At 38.1% G+C, this 18946-nt stretch overlaps 1 long non-coding RNA gene across 2 annotated transcripts in view; it reads left to right on the top strand.

Moving 5' to 3' along the window:
- LOC112642729 (uncharacterized) overlaps positions 1 to 18946 on the top strand; it is a 48698-nt gene that overhangs the window by 23766 nt on the left and 5986 nt on the right. For both annotated transcript variants that reach the window (XR_007403887.1, XR_007403886.1), the window contains one exon: positions 1154 to 1300. This is a non-coding gene — a long non-coding RNA (uncharacterized LOC112642729). The remainder of the gene's footprint in view (positions 1 to 1153; positions 1301 to 18946) is intronic.

Below are 18946 nucleotides of genomic sequence, written 5' to 3'. Positions count from 1 at the left end.
CCTGACTCTTCTGTGGACGGCTGTGTTAAGTAGACTTTTAACTAATTTCATTTCAAATCATCAAAATGGTTGATGGAATCATTATTTACTTTTAGTTTGGTTTAAAATTAAAATGATTAAGGTCTGGGCAAATCTTTTAAAATGTGCAGATTGTATTTCCAGGTGCAAGTGTCTTTGGATTAAGGCAGGGCATTTTCTGGCTCTCTCATACCCCTTATATTACTTGACTATGATTGGGTCAACCCAGAGCAGACAAACTGACTACAAAGGTGGTCTTAGGTTAAGTGGTATCTATGTACCTCTTTTTCTTTTTTTTTTTTTTTCACATGGGAACCAATTCTAGGGCCTCCCAATGTTATTCTTCAATTTAACCAAATGAGCCGATATTTCTCCTAGGATTCCCATATATTTGTGTGGTGACAAAATGCCACTTTGCAATTGTAAAAGAGTGGTTCAGTAACACGGTCCTTGGAAGTCTTCTCTCTAGGTCTCAGAAGTTAATTACCCTTGCCCTTTCAAGGGTGGAAGGAGTCTTACCAACTGTCTTTAATACTATATAAGTACTTTCTAGTATATAATCTTCAGAGTTATTCAGACAGACATGAATGGTCTTGAATCTCTAAATATATATTCTCTAACGTTTTTTCTCCATAGTAGAAGTTATAATCTAGACTTGAAGATGAACTTGCTGGATAGACCTTTTACTGAAATGTTAAATGGGTTAGAAAATTAAGGAGTGTTTTTGTGATCTATGCAAGTGATTGAAATCAAACTCTTAAGAGCAATGAGAGGAAAAAGTGAGAAAAAAGCCCCAACCTATGGCAATGGGATGAAGGAAGTAGCTCAGTTTGGAAATGTAGGGGCTGGAGTATGTGGCCATTTGGAAATAAAACTAATGACTACCAGTCACTCTTGTCTTGGCACCAAACATTGTACTAGGTACTCCATGTGTTGCCTCATTCGTCTCACAACTCTCTGGGCAACAGAAATTATTACATATTGATGCATTTAACAGTTAAAAAACTTGAGGTTTATAGGAATTAAATTACTTCTCCAAATCCACACAGAAAACGGGAGGCAGAAATGGCATTGTCTGACTCTAAATCTTTGGTTTGTTATGCTTTTATAGTGAAACTATTATCTTCACCTTCAGATGAAATGCTGATAAATAAAACTAACGGAACTTCATGGAAAGAGGTCGAAACCACTGTCGTACTGTCTTCAGAAAAAGCTTTACTATCCACAGCAGCATTATTCCCAATTGCCAAAAGGTGGAAACAACCTAAGTGTCCATCAACAGGTAAATGGATAAACAAATATGGTATGTACATGAAACAGAATATTATTCAGCCTTTAAAATGAGTGAAGTTCTTTTTTTTTTTTTTTTAAGAACCAAAGTTCTGACACATGCTACAACAGGTATGGATCTTGAAAACATAACGTGAATTAAGGCAGACACAAAAGGACAAATATTTTATGATTCTACTTATATGAGGTGCCCCTAGAATAGGCATATTCATAAATACTGAAGGTAGAATGGAGGTTACCAGAGGCTGTGGGGTGGGGAGACATAGGAAGTTATTGTTTAATGAGTACAGCTTGGGATGATAAAAAAAAATTCTGGGAATAGATAGTGGTGGCGGTGGTTATACAATATTGTAAATATAGTTAATGACACTGAACACTTAAAAATGGTTAAAATGGTAAAATTTTTGTTATGCATATTTTACCACAATTAAAATGAAAAAGAAGGGTGCCTGAGTGACTCAGTCTATTAAGTGTCTGACTCTTGATTTTGGCTCAGGTCATGATCTCAGGATTGTGAGATCCAGCCCCATGTCAGGCAACACACTAAACATGGAGCCTACATAAGATTCTCTCTCTCCCTCTCCCTTTGCCCCTCTGTGCCCCCCAACCCCCTGCATGCACTCTCTCTCTCTCTCTCAAGAAAGAGAGAGAGAATAAAGAAAAATGAAAACAAAAAAGAAGTCTTTATTGAGAATGAAAAAGATTTGAGGAACAAAATTTCCAAATAAAATTAGGAACAGTGGAGGTGAGTAAACTCTGCACTTGCAATACATCCAGAAAAGTTAGAGGGTAGAGCTTGAAAACTTCTGGGACTGAGTTGGGATCCAAGAATTCAGGCAAGTCTGAGTACAGATACTCAAAGGGAAAAGGGTAGACAAAACAGGGCCCTACCTAAAGAAAGTGTATTGATTTTCCTGTTAAGATCCTAATTAATCACTGAAACTGCTCCCAACTCAATCCAGGAACAGGAGACGTGGTGCTTTGCTTTCGCAAAAGCAAAATGGGCTGAATTGTAACCCTCTTCCCCCTCAATTCATATGTTGAAGCCCTGAACTCCAGGACCTCAGAATATGAGTGTCTGTGGAGACAAGATTTGTAAGGAGATGATTAATTTAAAATGAGGTCATAAAAAAATAAATAAATAAAAAATAAAATGAGGCCATTATGGTGGGCCTTCATCCAATCTGGTATCCATAAGCAGAGAAAATTTGGACACACAAGAAAGACACCAAGGAGGCTCACATACCAGAGGAAGGACCGTGTGAGGCCACAGGGAGAAGGTGGCCATCTGCAAGCCAAGGAGAAGAAACTAAGCATAGCAACACGTTCACCTTCAGAACTATGCGAAAATAAATTTCTGATGTGGTGTTTGCTCTGATGGCCCTAGCAGACTAAAACAAGTACAAAACTTGTTTCTTGAGGTCTTCTTGGTCTATGGTAGAGTAGTTTTATAGATGTAGGAGCTAATCTTTCATATGCTGTGCGGAAGAGGGACATTGAAGGGGGAAATGAAGGGCTACAACCCTAATAAAAATGGCTTTTGGGTGACTTGAGAGCAGCTGTCTGGAGAGGAAAGTGGTGGGACCATTTTCTACAAGTGTCATACATTCTCTGCTCTGGAGTTTCACTCATATAAGGCAAACTTCCCAGTATTCTTAGACTCTTGTTGCTGACTAGATTCGCATCTTAAGGATCCAGCCATGTTCATGCCTTTATCCTGTTCCCATGAAATGGAAGCAAATGCTGCTGCTGACAAATCACAAGTGGCTTGAATAGTTGAATAATCAAATTGTATTATTTAATCAGGAGTCAGCAAAATGAATGAGAGGAAATGGCATATTATTTTAGGCACAAAAATCAGGGAGCCTGATGTGGGACTCCATCCCGGGACTCCAGGATCAGATCCTGGGCCGAAGGCAGGCACTAAACCACTGAGCCACCCAGGGATCCCCAAGAGCATGAGTTTTTGAATTGATTAGAATTCTATACAAAGAAAACTGCTGGCCCAGGGCCCTTTGAGGAAGGTCCAATTCCTGGCCTGGTGACCACTTTATTCTTTGCCTGGTTGCTTGTTTGCATCTTCCTCCTTTGCTTCCTTCCATGAGAATTGAGTTCCTATTATGGACTGAGCACAGCACTGAGGGTACAGAAATGAAGTCCAGAAACACAGTTCCTACCTTCAAAGAGTGCCAGTTGGAGTTATGGAAAGAGCCAAGTAAGCCAGTGATTTTGGGCAGTGCATTACATCCCATCACACAGTGATACAGAGTCCCATGAGAAGACACAGCCAGATAAGTTGGAGGCTGGGGGAGGCTGTTCCCAAGGGCAGTGGGGATGGGGATGCTTGAGTTTCATTTTGATGGAAAAACTCATTTATTTTTCCAGCCAATAGACAACTATTGAGTATCTATCATGTGCCAGGCATCTTCTAGTGTTTCCAAAGGTAGGAGTGCCTCAGAATCATCTGGAGGACTTGCAGAAACACCCATTGCTGCTTGCTGAGGCAGGCGGTCTATAGGATGGTTTGAGGATTTGTGTTTCCAACCTATTTATAGGTGATAGTGCTACTGGCCCAAGAATTATACTTTGGGAACTACTGCTTTAGACAGAGCAGTAAGTAATGGGGAAAAAGACAAGTAGCACCATGGGTTGGGTTGCACAGTTTTAGCATGTAACATGGCTTGAGGACAGGCTGTGGTGACAAAGGGCCTTGAAATCCAGCCTCTACCACACTTGCTAAGTCCTGAGGGCTGCCTCAACCTGAGGGACGAACCATATGCCTATTTTGTCCATTTGGCAGAGCCCTTTTATTTTTTTTTATTTATTTTTTATTATTTTTATTTTTTTATTTTTTATTTTGGCAGAGCCCTTTTGCAAAATGTCTTTCCTGTGTGTCTTTTTATCATTGCTCTACTCAAAGGGACAATTTTTTTTTCTGTAACTTGCACACAGGCATGAGCTGTGCCAAGGGTGGAAGCGATGTGCAAAGCAGGACATGAGAAGTGGAGTTGGAGTGGGTCAGAATGTTCAGAACACACAGGCATGTGTTCCACATGCTCCACATGGCCAAGGTGACTTCCACCTTTATACTCAACAACCTTGATCCTCTTTCACACACACACATGCTGTGTTAAAATTCTTCACCCACAAGGGGACTGTCCTCATCTCATTTTGGATCCACCCTGTCACTGTGGACAGCTCTTCCTATTTACAGGCCAGGCAGTGTTGCCAGATATTAAATAGACACAAAGATAAGGGATACAAAGGACCAATCGAAGGACACTCATAAAATAATGGCTTAGGGGAAGATAGTCAATGACCAGAGGAGGCTGCGCAAGACCAAAACACCTAATGATGACCACAGGACATGTGGTCTTGGGACATCTGAACTTGGGGATTCACATGAAAAGATTAGAGGGCGGGATCTCTGGGTGGCTCAGCAGTTTAGCACCTGCCTTCAGCCCAGGGCATGATCCTGGAGACCCAGGATCAAGTCCCACATCAGGCTCCCTGCATGGAACCTGCTTCTCCCTCTGCCTGTGTCTTTGCCTCTCTCTCTCTCTCTCTCTCTCTCTGTCTCTCTATGTCTCTCATGCATAAATAAATAAAATCTTAAAAAAAAGAAAAGATTAGAGGGAATGACTGGCATGTCAAATGAATAAATAAAAAACAGAAAAGATGATTAGAGTGGCTGTATTTAGGATTAAAGAAACTTTGCCCCGAGAAGAAAACCTATTAGGAGTCTAGAGTCCTTGGGCAAAAACCATTCTGAATAAGAGATTTAGCCTCAGTAATGAAGAGGGAGAAAATCCTGCACATGGAGATTTGTATTTTTAAAATATCAGCCTGTGGGTCACTTTGGAAGAACCCACCTTGCTGTCCATATCTATGGTGTCCCCATGGCCCAGAATTGTTCAACAGGACTTGTAGTGTCAGAGAATATGATCCATGAGCTAAATGCATTTGGGTGAAAACAAGCAAATCTTGAAATTTCAACACTTCTGTAGTGAAAGCAAAGGGCTTAAAAAAGATTATTTAATATCTTCTCTGCATTGCTTTATTAAGACCTCCAGCAGCGCAAGACTCTTTGTGTTATCCAATTAATGTGCAGGTAAAATCTGCTACCTGCTAAGTATCTCGCACGTGAGAGTTCAGCATGCATCAGGCCCCTGGAGGGATTGTTCAAACAGATTGGTGGACTCCCACTCCTGGAATTTCTGATTCAACTTCTGGGATGTGACCTGAGAATTTGTGTTTCTAACAAACAAGCTCCCAGCAGATGCTGATGCAGCTGTTCTGGGGACCACACTTTGAGAACCACTGTTTGTAAACATTAATAATGTCTTTTCTTACAATGAGGAAATTGGCGTTTAAATGGCAAAAGTCACAGCTTTTGGACGAAGCATTGTGGTCAACGCGCTGAGTTACGACAACACTTGAGTAAATGTGAACACCTCTCACTCTGCCGTGAAGAGATCTCACCAATTTTGCCCAGCCTGCTTACCAAAGATTTCACACACAAGATGACATGTGGAATATGGAATCGTTTGATAAATTTTACCTCAGTGGAAGAGCAGTGATTATAATTTGAGGCAAGGTTGATTGGGTCATGCTAAGCAAATGGATGATGTGAAAAGGGTTGTTTTGAATTTTCTATTAAATGATAAAAAGATTCCTTACAAGTAAATTTGAGGGCATATATTTGCTCCAATCACCAATCCGAGCAAACTTGGTGCTACATACATCTTTGAACATACCACTCTGTTTGAAGAACACTGTCGGTTGGAAACAAGCACAAAGAGACCAGCACAGAATAGACTTCCTGGTGATGTCCACAAGCAGGTCTGGGAACCCGTATGGATCTTAAATCAAAAGAGCCACCACTGAGATTCAGCAAGCCACAGCTCACCCGTGCATTACTTAAGCATTCCTAGATTAAGTGGTTTCTTTGGCCCCAAGGAAACCACAGAAATAATTGGAAACTGAAGTAGCTGCTACACACTGTCCTTCTTTCTTTGACAGCTGAACACATCCCTTCAGCGGACAGGTTTAACGCAATGAAATGATAAGTAGATCAGAACTACTGTGGAATAAGCTCGAACTGGCGAAGGGGTTTCCAGTATTCATCTGTGAGTGACCAAGCCTTCACTAGTGTATGTATTACTTCTATAGACTGGCCTATGAATATGGAGCCTTCATCCTACAAGCTAATTTGGGAGAGCAGTAGGTGATGGGGGCCTATTTCAAATGGACAAGTTTAACGTAACACTTATTCTGAAAAATAGCACCGTTGGTTCTTGAAAATGAAAATGCATAGGCGCTGAGTAAGTATCATAGGAAACATTACAGGGTCTTATTAGGAATGCTGTTGGAAGTAGCTGTGGTGGGAGGGTGGGGCCCAGCCCCTTTAAGAGGAAGGTTGGGCCTATTGAGTGCCAGCGGCTCCTCTCATTAAAAGGGACTTAAATGAAGACTCCTGACTGTGCAGGGGAGGCCAGCCAGGCTGGGTGAAGGAGGAGGCTTCTGCTAACAAGCCTGGTATGGGGCCTTACAGAGAAAATCAGCACAATTGACTTCCTTTGTTGTTTCTACATGGACTGATGTATGGGAGAGAAGGCCCTGATGGGTTAGTTAGGGGTATCCCTTTTGAGGGAGCCCTAGAAAAGGAGCCAGATGGTAAAATAAAGACTAGCTGAGATCAATGTGACACAGCCTCCACGGCACCCTTTAGTTATGGCTCTGTCATACTGGAAAAAACGTGTTTGTTCCCCTTCTAGTTACATGCTCTGCTGGTGTGGTGTGATGTCTTGAATGTGCCCATATAAATGCAAAATGTGAAGACCAATGTAGAGTGTTATTTAACTGTACACACAAAGGCACCTCCATTAGCCCTGCGCCCATGATGTGAGTATTTGCGTGGCCACCATTCTTCACTCTGCATATGGGCTAGCACCAGGTGACCACAAATCGCAGATGGACTGTTGGGAAAGATCCACTCCTCACCCACTTCGGTCAAGCAGCTTGTGTTCTTTTGAGCACTCACCATGTGCTCAGCACCCTTATGTTCTCAGCTTTTGTGGGTATTTGGGCTTCTTCACCGTGGAGGATGACCTGGTGCCTCCAATTTATTCCCTTCCGCTTTGCCTTTAGAAAATGGACTCATCCTAAGTGAGTCCAAGAGAAAGATCTGATTCAAAACGGGATGGTGATTATTGCAGGACTGTTTTCATTAGGAAAGTCAGAGGATGTCATGCATATTTTTTTTCCTCTTTTAGATCAAATAATGTTTTGAAAAGTGCTGTGAAACCAATGAGATAGAACTTGAAGGAAAAAACTGCAAGATGAGGGTTCTGGAGGCCAGAAATGACAAAACGATGGTCATTGTCATTTTTATGGCTTCATTTTTGTTGCTCTCAAGGGATTCCCTACAGAAGCTTGTTCAGTTCATCAAAGCAAAACAGCTGACTTGTTCGGGATGTCTGTTGCCGACACTAAGACTGGCCTCCAATTTGCCAAATAAGAATTCTTGCCTTATGTTTGGCATCTTTAAAGTAGCCTTCCTCCTTATCTTCGGTCAGTGCCACATGGAATTTATTTTCCACAGTTTGGAGGCTGAATCCAGGATTAGGGTGCCAGCATACCTGTGTCCTGGTGAGACCCCTTGGGTTGTGGAACGTCTGCCTGTGTCCTCATGTGGTGGAAAGGCAAGCTAGCTCTCTGGAGGGCACTTTTGTGAGGGCACTAATCCCATTCCTGAGACCATCCCAAAGACCCTGATACCATCACCTTGGGCAATAGGTTTTCAACATATGAATTTGAAGAGAGACACAAGCATTCAGACCATAGTACCAGGGTATCTTTAAGCCAGAAAGGTACCCTGCAATGGGTCAAGCTGTGTCCTCTCAAAATGTATATATTAAAGTCCTAAACCTGGTACCTCACAATAGAATTTTATTCAGAAATAGGGTCATTACATATACAATTAGTTAAAGTTAGGATGAACTCATCCTGAAGTTGGATGAGCCACTAATCCAATATGCTAATGTCCTCATAAAAAAGAGAAATTTGCACACAGGGAGCGCACCATGTGAAAATGAAGATAAAAATGGACTGATGTTTTTATGAACCCAAAGAACACTGAAAAAATGGCCTACCACCATAAACTAGGAGAGAGGCACGAACCAGATCCTTCCTCACATCCCTCAGAACAGACAACTCTGCTGGCACCTTGATCTCAGGTTCCCAGCCTTCAGAATTGTGAGATGACAAATTTCTGTTGCTGAAGCCACCCAGTCTGTGGTATTTTGTAACAGTAGCCCTGGCAAACTAATACAGATGCCATTGTCCAGCAGTGCTTCATCCATGGGGATGCCATACACTTCGGATGATCAGCCACTTGTCAGGACTTGCTCTGCAGATGGCGGTGGTGGCAGATAGCATGTTGGGAATGATACCTTTGGTAGCAGGGAGCAAGGTCCTTCCTAGTCACCTCAGTCAGGTCCAAGCCTGCTAAGAAGTTTCTGAGGTAGTCTTATGTGAGGATGTCACCTCTGCAGGTCTTTTTGTTTTCTGGTTTCTCTAGGCCTAGGAAAAATTCTGTGAGGAACTCTAGGCTAAAGTTGGTTACCAGGTCAAGGATGGGATCAGGGAAGGGGATGTTCTTTTTCTTCATTCCTTCACCTCCTGAACTTTGACCTACAGTGACGGTAAATGGCCTAACCAGGGGTGTCCTGGGGGAAGGAGGAGAAGAAATACATGCAGGGGATTGTGGAGGCCCACTGCTGTAAGTGCCTTTGCTCCAGACATTTCGAATAAGTCTTTTTCTCCTACCTTAAGTTTTGCCACTGGATTAGTTAAATCTAAGTACATTTTCAATTTCCAGCAAGAGAATGGAAAAGCTAAATGGAATTTGATTTGATATGGAAATATATTTACCTCCTAAATGTTAGATACATAGTACATTAGAACATATTAAAATTAATATTATAACTTAATGTTACAACTCTTAAAAATAACATTTAACACCACCATATTTATCCCATGGTGATAATACAGTTTCTGAAGCTTCCCTGAAACATGACTACAACTAATAACTATTGCCTTTTGAATGCCTACTATGTATCAGGTGATTTATATGCATTACTAATCTTCCAAAAACTCTGTCAGATGTGTAAGCCTTGCAGTTAAGATATACAAACCCTATAGTTTTAAAAAAAAGAAAATGTCAGGGCACCTGGTTGGTTCAGTCAGTTAAGCATCTGCCTTCAGCTCAAGTCATGATCCCAGGGACCTGGTATCCAGCCTTCCAATTGGGCTCCCTGCTCAGTGGGGAGTCTGCTTCGCCCTCTCCCACTTCCTCTGCTTATGTGCTTTCTCTCTCTCTAACAAATAAAGTCTTAAAAAAATTTATAAAGAAATAATAAAAAAGAAAAGGTCAAGTAAATTGTTTAAGATTGTCCAAGCAGTAAGTAGAAGGGCTGAGATCAAATCTAAGTCTTTCTGACTCCAAATCCCATATGTTTTCCACCACAATACTTTTTTATTGTTTTACCATTATTACTTTTTTTCTTTAAGAAGAGAATGAATTCCACAGTGTAAGAGGGTTCCCCTTTCTGCACATCCTCGCCAACATCTGTTGCTTCCTATGTGGTTAACTTTAGCCATTCTGACAGGTGTGAGGTGGTATCTCGTCATGGTTTTGATTTGTATTTCCCCGATGATGAGTGATGGTGAGCATGTGTCTGTTAGCTCTGAAAAACACTATGGAAGTTCCTCAAAAAGTTAAAAATAGAGCTTCTCTATGACCCGACAATTATACTACTAGGTGTTTACCCAAGGGATACAAAAGTACTGATTCGAAGGGGCACAAGCACCCCAATGTTTATTGCAGCATTATCAACATTAGCCAAACTATGGAACAAGCCCAAATGTCCATGGACTAATGAATAAAGAAGAGGTATGTGTATGTATATGTGTGTGTGTATGTGTGTGTGTGTGTGTGTATACACACAATGGGATACTACTCAGCCATCAAAAAAGAATGAAAGCCTGCCATTTGCAAGCTGTGGATGGAAGTAAAATGCATTATGCTAAGCAAAATAAGTCAGAGAAAGACATATTGTATGATTTCACTCATATTTGGAATTTAAGAAACAAAATAGATGAACACAGGGGAAGGGGAAAAAAGAGAGGAAAGCAAACCACAAGAGACTCATAACTATAGAGACAAAACTAAGGGTTGATGGAGGGAGGTGGAGGGGGTATGGGCTAGATGGGTGATGGGTATTAAGGAGGGTACTTGTTAGATGAACACCAGATGTTATATGTAAGTGATGAATCACTAGATTCTATACCTAAAATTGGTAAAACCAATTTTACCATACATGTCAACTAACTAGAATTTAAATAAAAACTTAAAATGAAAAAAAATGATTTTAATATATTTGGAAACAATCATATCTTTTTATTTTAAAAAATTCAAATTTGAATATGGCATAATCTGTCATAATAGCAGTTGGGTATCCTAAATGCTGCGAAAATAATGGATACTTTTGTAAATCCATTCATTATCCTCCATTGATTTCACTAAATTTCACAAAGCTTTTTTTTTTTTTACAGCATTTATCTATGCAATTTTACTTCTCCTAAATTCCTATTGGAAAATGCTCTTATTTTAAATAAAGTTATTTTATACTACTTTTTAAGTGTACTAATTAACTTATGGATATTGAGCTAAAGAATTTGCACATTCTAGTAAATTCTATTAAGTGGTGGCACCTATTGACGATGTATGATATTGCAGTCTAACATCAATAGAAACAAATTCTTAAGATTTTAGAATAGGAAGAAACTATTTTGTCAAGCTTTAAAACTACAGAATGTGTATTCCTTGAGAATATGGTATGTCTGGATTCGAGAGTGGAGGCACAGAGTATGCATGGCGCATCTTTCTAACATCTCAATTTTATTCAATATTTATATATGAAAACAAATGTGTATCATGACTTAGCAACATTGGCCTACATTTTTTATCCATGATGGAAATCTTCCAAAAAGTGTTTGTGTTGCAAACATTTTCATTTTTTTCTTTGCCATTAGAGGTTCTTCAGCGGAAAGTTTTTAGAAAAATTGGGTCAAGTTCATCTTCCTTGTGTGAAAGACAAGAAAATGATGTTCTACTGGTAGGTCCAGGGTCAGACACAGTGCAAGGAAGGCAGAGTTCCAAATTCTTATTCTACATTCTTTTCCATAGGAGTTCACCACACAACCCTCTTTTACATAGTACATGCCCAGTTAAAATTAGAAGAAATGTTAAATTTGGAGAATCACAAATGCATGGTCAAAAAATTGGGGGAATGTGAGAAGTTCTATAACCTTGGAGTTACTGGAAATTGGTAGCAATGCTAGAATGAAGATATCCCACCTGAGAAATCTTTGCAAGTTCTCAAATGACTGTGGAGAATATTAGCAAGCACATTTTCAAAACCGATAGTTTCTTTTTGCTGGAAATTTTAAAATTCAATTCTCCCTGGAGGAATTTTGGGTTGAGAATATGCCTTGAATTTTATCATATCAAACAACAGATAAATTACCAGCATAGCTTTATAACACAGTCAACATTCTGAAACACAGCTATTCCATATAATGGAGAATCTTCAAATTTAGGCGAAAATTTTGAGTTCAAAGAACTAAGACTGTGAGTGAGTCTATTTATTATTTGATATGTAACTAGTTAGACCTCCAGATTTTTTTCTCATTTATACTTTTTTTTTGTTTTACTTTGCTTTCTCAAAAAGCAAAGGGACTTAGACAATAGATAGACCACTTCAAAAATTCCAAGTGATTGCTCAAAATGAAATCGTAGACTGAGGTTGGCAAAGATAAGAGCTGAAAACAGAAAGACGTGTTACTGTTGTAAATAACCAAACCTGTCTCAAAAATGTGCTAAAAGTTTCCATATTGCTGAAGAGGCATGCCTTCAGCTTTTACTAAAGTGGCTTGGTCAACATGGAAACTTAATTGTTGTATATAACTAATGTCTCAGATGTATGGAGCCTCCAGGGTTTGTTAATTCAAGCAACTTAAGAATGCCATTAAATACTCAGAGTCATTCCTTTTGTTCTACTAGCCTTGACATCTTGGATAGGCTTTCATGTTTGCAAAATGACTCTATCTGCAAACCATATATCCTCACAGATCAATGTCCAGAGGAAAAACAAATACAAGTGTGCTCTCTCTCATGTCTCTCTTTTGATTTTTTTCCCTCATGTCTCTTTTTAAGAGCATAGAATCTTTCTCCAGAAGCTACTCCAGCAGATTTCCACTCATGTCTTATTACTTAGGATTGGATCAGGTGCCATTTTCTGACTCAATTTCTACATGGCAAAGGAACTAGAACTACTGTGTTATGGTTGGTTGAGACTAATCAAGAATCACTCTCTGGGGCTGAGACTGGGGCAGAGCTAATCTTCCCTAAGACCTAATTCCTGCGACGAATATAGATTTTACAATAAGTAAAAAGGCTCAGTAAAAAAGCAAGTATCTGCTACACGGTCCCTCATAAAGCAAAAGAAGTCAACCTCCCCAAAGCCAATGAGGAGAGACTTTTAGCACGGGGGGTACCACAGTAATATAGAATGTACAAGTGAAAGATACACTTAGAGGGGCTAAAAAAACCACATCCAGTGCATGTTTTCATCTAACACTTCTGCTATTTGGGAATTTAATCTCTGACTGCAGATTTTCAAAGGCAAAGGCAGCCTCCGATTTTATGGCCACTTTCCATAGCTAATGTATATAAAGCATAAGAAGGATCATGGCTTGTCCTGCGGAATGCTGGGAGAGCAAAAGAGTCTGTCCCACTTGCCTCTTTACCCAGCACAACTCCACATGTTGTTTATACTGTGCTTACACTGTGGTATTCTGTAGCAGAATATGCACAGCAGATGAGAAGAAAGCCATTTGTTCTCAAGAAGAATCATGAGCTCTTTGGGTTCCATGAATTCAGTTTAAGGGTACTGTCAAATGATGTAGATTGTGTAGATCACGTAGTAGAAATTTATGTAGATAATTTTGTCCGTATTGCATAGTCTTCTTATGTTCTACATTATCCTTGGAAACTAGATTATAGGATTTTTTTTCTCGGACAAGATAAAAACAGTCACAGGGATATTATTTTAATAAATCACTAACACAGGATCACATGATAGAATCATTAGAAGAGTCCTTAATCTTCTTTTTAGAAACTTGAAAAACATCGAAGAAAAGCAAACCAAGGTTCCACCAGCAGCTGGTTATAAACATTTCTTAGCATAAAATAAATAGTGTACTTGGATAGCCTAGCTAGTAGGGAGTAATGTCCTAAAACCATGTTCAGCTAAGCCATATTTTTATCTGTACTAAAGAGAGCTCAGGTTCCTTTCAGATAATATGATTCTAAGAATTCTGAGATTCTATGAATTACTAAAATGTGTATTGTTCTCTTTGTTACTTAGTATTTCAGAATTATATGTATCTTCATTAACTCAACAAATATGCACTGAGCGCCTAGTATGTTCCAGGGCGCTTGACATACATTTGTAAACAAAACAGACAAAAGATCTAAGCCCTTGTGAGTTAATGTTCCAGCAGGGATGATAAACATAATAAATTAATAAATATACTATGATAGAAGGTAGTATGTGCAATGGGAGAGAAAAAGAGCATGAAATAAAATCTAGACTATGAGAGATGTTGCCTTTTTATTTATTTATTTTTTTATTTTTTATTTTTTTTTTTTAATTTTTTTTTTTACTGGAGAGCTAGGTGTAAGATGTTGCCTTTTTAAATGAGATGGGCAGGGTTGGCCTCATGGAGAAGACTGTACATATTTATTATATATGTGTATGTATATATGATGTAGATATAAAATATACATTTACATGACTGTAGAAATACAACCTGAATTAATATGAAATACTAACTATATACGTATACATGTATTTTATACTGAATATCCATTAATGTATACCCCATTATTTTTAAAGTTGTGATAATTCAAACACTAAATTGCTTAAAAAAATTATCTTTGTGTTTTCCATGAAGAGCTTCAAATATAAAATAATTCCCAAAATAATGTTTTTGTATTTTTTGAATTTTTCTTGGTTCTAAAATCTTGTTTATTTTAGAAAATTCAGAACATTGAAAAGAAAATAAAATCACCCATAATCCCACCATTCATAGATAACTACTAATATTTTAGAAACATTTCTTTTTTTTCCTACCTGCACTTTTTCCTCTTCTCTCCTTCCCCTCCCTTTTTCCTTCCTTCCATCTATCCATCTAGATAGAATGAAAAATAAAATAAAAATAAGGGGATCCCTGGGTGGCTTGGGGATCCCTGGGTGGCTCAGCAGTTTAGCGCCTGCCTTCAGCCTAGGGCGTGATCCTGGAGACCCAGGATCGAGTCCCATGTCGGGCTCCCTGCATGGAGCCTACTTCTTCCTCTGCCTGTGTCTGTGCTTCTCTCTCTCTCTGTTTGTCTCTCATGAATGAATAAATAAATAAATAAAAAGAAAAAGAAAATAAAAATAAATATACAGTTTATAAGTTTTTTAAATTGAGACTGCATAAATCTTCAATTCCTTACCTATAACTTTTGTAACCACAATATGCTTAGGAACTGAGACTCGATTAGCTATGAAAAGCTAATATGTTATAAGCTGTATATTATATAACACCCTTGGTGTGGTCGGGGGCAGGACCCTTTGGTTAAATACATTAATGTTGAAATGTGGGATCTTGGGTGGCTCAGCAGTTTAGTGCCTGACTTCAGCCCAGGGCGTTATCCTGGAGACCTGGGATGGAGTTCCACATCGGGCTCCCTGCATGGAGCCTGCTTCTCCCTCTGCCTGTGTCTCTGCCTCTCTCTGTCTTTCATGAATAAATAAACAAAATCTTTAAAAGAAAAAAGTTGAAATGCTTGAGGTTTACAATAAATAAGATAAATAAAGACTATAAATAGCCTTATATGAATTCAGGTCATATTTTGCTATTAAATGAGTTACAAAATAGTTTTTGTTACTTGGAGCTTTTAGATTTCAGAATTGTAGATAATGAATTGTGAACCAAAGTACGTTTTTTAAATGGTGATTTATCTTTACTTAAAGTTAGCATTTCTATGTTAAATTTTTGTAAATAATTTTAATAATGACAAATGGCTCTATTACATGTTTCTTAATTTAGTTCACAACTCTCATGTAGATTTTGATTACATTTGATTACTGACTCTTTAATTTAGATTCTTAGAAGAGGACTTTACTGGATCAAAGAATAGGAGCATTATCAAAACACATGATACATGGCATAAATGGCTTTCCAGAAAAGGCAAACTCATTTATATTCTCAATAGTAGCATATGAAGATTCCAGGCTCATTTTAGATAGCATAGAATATAAGTCCTTAACACATATTTATTAAATAAAGGTGTTTTTAAAGATTTATTAAAGCTATTTATACATTAGACATGTTAGATAATTGTCCATATTTGATACATATGTATATATGTATTTCTGGTTTTTCTTTACATATTTATATTGTTTTTAAAATATTCACCTATATGTCACACGTAAATACCACATATAGTATTTATAGTGTTTACCTACATGTTTCCTAGTTTATATTTACATATTTATGATTGTATTTTATAGATCAAATATATTGGTTTCAGTTGTTTTTCTTCCATTTTGTTAAACATTGCTTTTAGGGTTTTATATTTTTCTTTTTACTGTTTAATCCATGGAAAATATATTCTTGAGCTACAAATTATCTTTAAAACATTTTTTTTAGACTTCCACATGGGTGATATATTTCCTGAGCTCCTGTATATGGGAACTCACCATACAAGATTTTGTCAAGTACAATGGGTTGCAATAGTTCCTCTTCAATATCTTGTAAGGATTTTCTCTGACTTATGAGAGCTTCTCTGATTCAGAGAGGTGCTCTTAGCCATGTAGAAAGCTTAGGAATGGAGTCCTAAGACCCTCTGAGGGGAGAGTCACATGGTTCGGCATGGCTGGGGCTGGGTCAATATGAGAAGGTCCTCAGTCAAATATCATCTTCAAAAAACAGACAGTAATTGTGAGTAGATGAAAAAGTGAAGAAAAAAGCAGCTTTTTTCTTAAGAAAGTTTTTAAAGAGTAAAAGAAGAAAATCCAATGATTGTGGTGAATGCCAGTATAGCAGAGCCAAGACAGCCACTTTCTGTTGTGGGCTATAAGAGCTGACCCGATGCTAGTAAAGAACAGAGAAATTCCTTAGGCTGTGAACTATGTATACTAAGATTCAAAAACTCCAGAAAACAACATGGTGACTCATTCCATGAGCCATACAGATAGCATTTCACAGAAAAGCTATTTGGTCTGCCTGGTTGATGGTCACGATGTAGCTTGTCATGGGTACTACTTTACCAGAGGACCTCAGTGCTTCAAAGACTTTGGAACAGAAGTTGGATTCTGGCTGTAATGTTCCTGGGCTTTTCAATTAAGTGAAGCTCATTGGTTTTGCTCATGGATGTGTCAGATGATAGGTATTCATTGATGTCACCCTTCCTCAACCCTACCTATTAACCCTACATCTTCTCTTTGTCTAGCAGCTCCTTTCCCCCTTACTCCCAGAGCCTAGTAAAACCAGAAGACTGTGAAGGGGTAGCTTAGATGAGAATGTGAGAAGAATTTTTTTAAAGCTTACTACACTCTGCATTCTGCTTCTGATTCTAGCAATTCTCTGTCCAAGAACATGCAAATGCCACACCAGCATGACTGTTTCTAACTTTTACAAGATGCATGTAACATCCTTAGCAATCTATTTAGATATCCCTTATAAAGAAGCTGAAATGGGGCACCTGGAGCCCTGTGTAGGCAGATTCTCAGCAGGGAATCTCTGCTTGAGATTCTCTCCATTTCCCTTTCCTTCTGCCCCTCCCACTGCTCTCTCTCAAATCAATCAATCAATCAATCAATCTTAAAAATTCTGAAATGTACCAGGGGGTATGTTTATTGGTGCAAAAGAACTTTCAGAAATTTACCAGAAGAAAAAAAAATTATCAAAATCTTAGTTCCTCTTTTATTGTTACATTTTTGTTAGACTATTTTAATTGTCAGGACACACGGATGGCACAGTGGGTTAGGTGTCTCACTCTTGGTTTCAGCTCAGGTTCTGATCTCAGGGTCATTAGATCAAGCCCTGTGTCTGGCTCCATGCTCGTGGAGTCTGCTTATGATTCTCTTTCTCCCTTTTTCTCTGCCCCTCTTGCTCATGCTCTATCTTTCCCTCTCTCTCAAATAAATAAATAAATAAATAAATCTTTAAAAAAGAGAATATTTTAATTGTCTAGTTTGTGCTATACCTAAAAAATATATGTAATATTTAGAATATATATATTATATTTAAGTTGTTTTCACAAATTAATTATAAAGGAAAAACATTTGGATTTTATGCCTTTTACCACTAATTTCCTGTTACTTAAACAAATAGCTTCAGGTATATCTTTATTTATACTTCTAATTTATACTTTGTACTTCTAATTTTTGAAATAGCCTAATTAGGAACTTGTATGCATATCCTGTTGAAACTAATCAACAATTTAATTGTTTTTTGGAAATGGGAGGTACCTTGCAGACATTAATATCAAGAATGTGCCTGAAGCTGCTTTACTCTGGAATATTGTCCAAAATCTCCAAAATTCCTCTACATAAAGTGACATATGTAAGTTTGGCTTCATCAGAGTACCTACAAACTAGAAAATTATATAAAAAGCTATAATTCTGCTAGATTGGTAAATCTATACCCACATCTATGATTTAGTTTCTCCTTCCATTATATGATTTGTTTTTCTAAGGGAGATAAACATGAAATCTGAGTTTTACTTGAAGTTCTTCTGAATTGCAAGATAGAATAAAAATTATAAAAAGGATTTTGTGCAATGGCCAAAATGTAAAATGCTCTTAGGTTTCAAAAATAAACACTTCTTACTCAATTAGTCTTCTGCTTTGAACTGTGACCTACATATTATAAAAGTAATAAAACCTTCAGATTTTCAAAATTGGAAGATAAATTCTCAGAAAGGCAGGCTCCTTGCATTGTATCATTGCTACATTCTAACTAACCATAGATATGGTAAAACAAATATGTTTTTTAGAAGTGCAAAAATATATTACTAAGAAATAATATATTTATACTTTAATTTTTTAAAGATTTATTTATTTGAGAGGGAAAGAGCAGGGAGGGAGGGGCAGAGGGAGAGGGAGAGAGAGAGAATCCCAAGCAGATTCCCTCTGAGCACAGAGCCAGACACGGGGCTTGATCTCATAACCCTGAGATCATGACCTGAGCTGAAATCAAGAGTAGGATACTCAGTGAACTGAGTAACCCAGGTGCCCCAGACATGAGGCATTTATAATTGCTTATAACATGTTAGGAAATTATAGAGCAATTTATATAAAACTTAACATAATTTCATTGTAGTAATTCAGTATGTTATTTTACACTGATACCTGAAAAATGAGTGAAAAAGTAAATGAAAAACAGTATAATGTAAAGAAAAAATGACAAGTGCTATTCCATTATCTTCCTGTATGTTGTGTTGTCCAGGATTGGTTGG

Source organism: Canis lupus, chromosome 19 (assembly GCF_003254725.2).
Source record: "Canis lupus dingo isolate Sandy chromosome 19, ASM325472v2, whole genome shotgun sequence".
Taxonomy (NCBI): Eukaryota; Metazoa; Chordata; class Mammalia; order Carnivora; family Canidae; genus Canis; species Canis lupus.
Note: the sequence above shows the minus strand (reverse complement) of the source record. Positions and strands in the feature narration are given on the sequence as shown.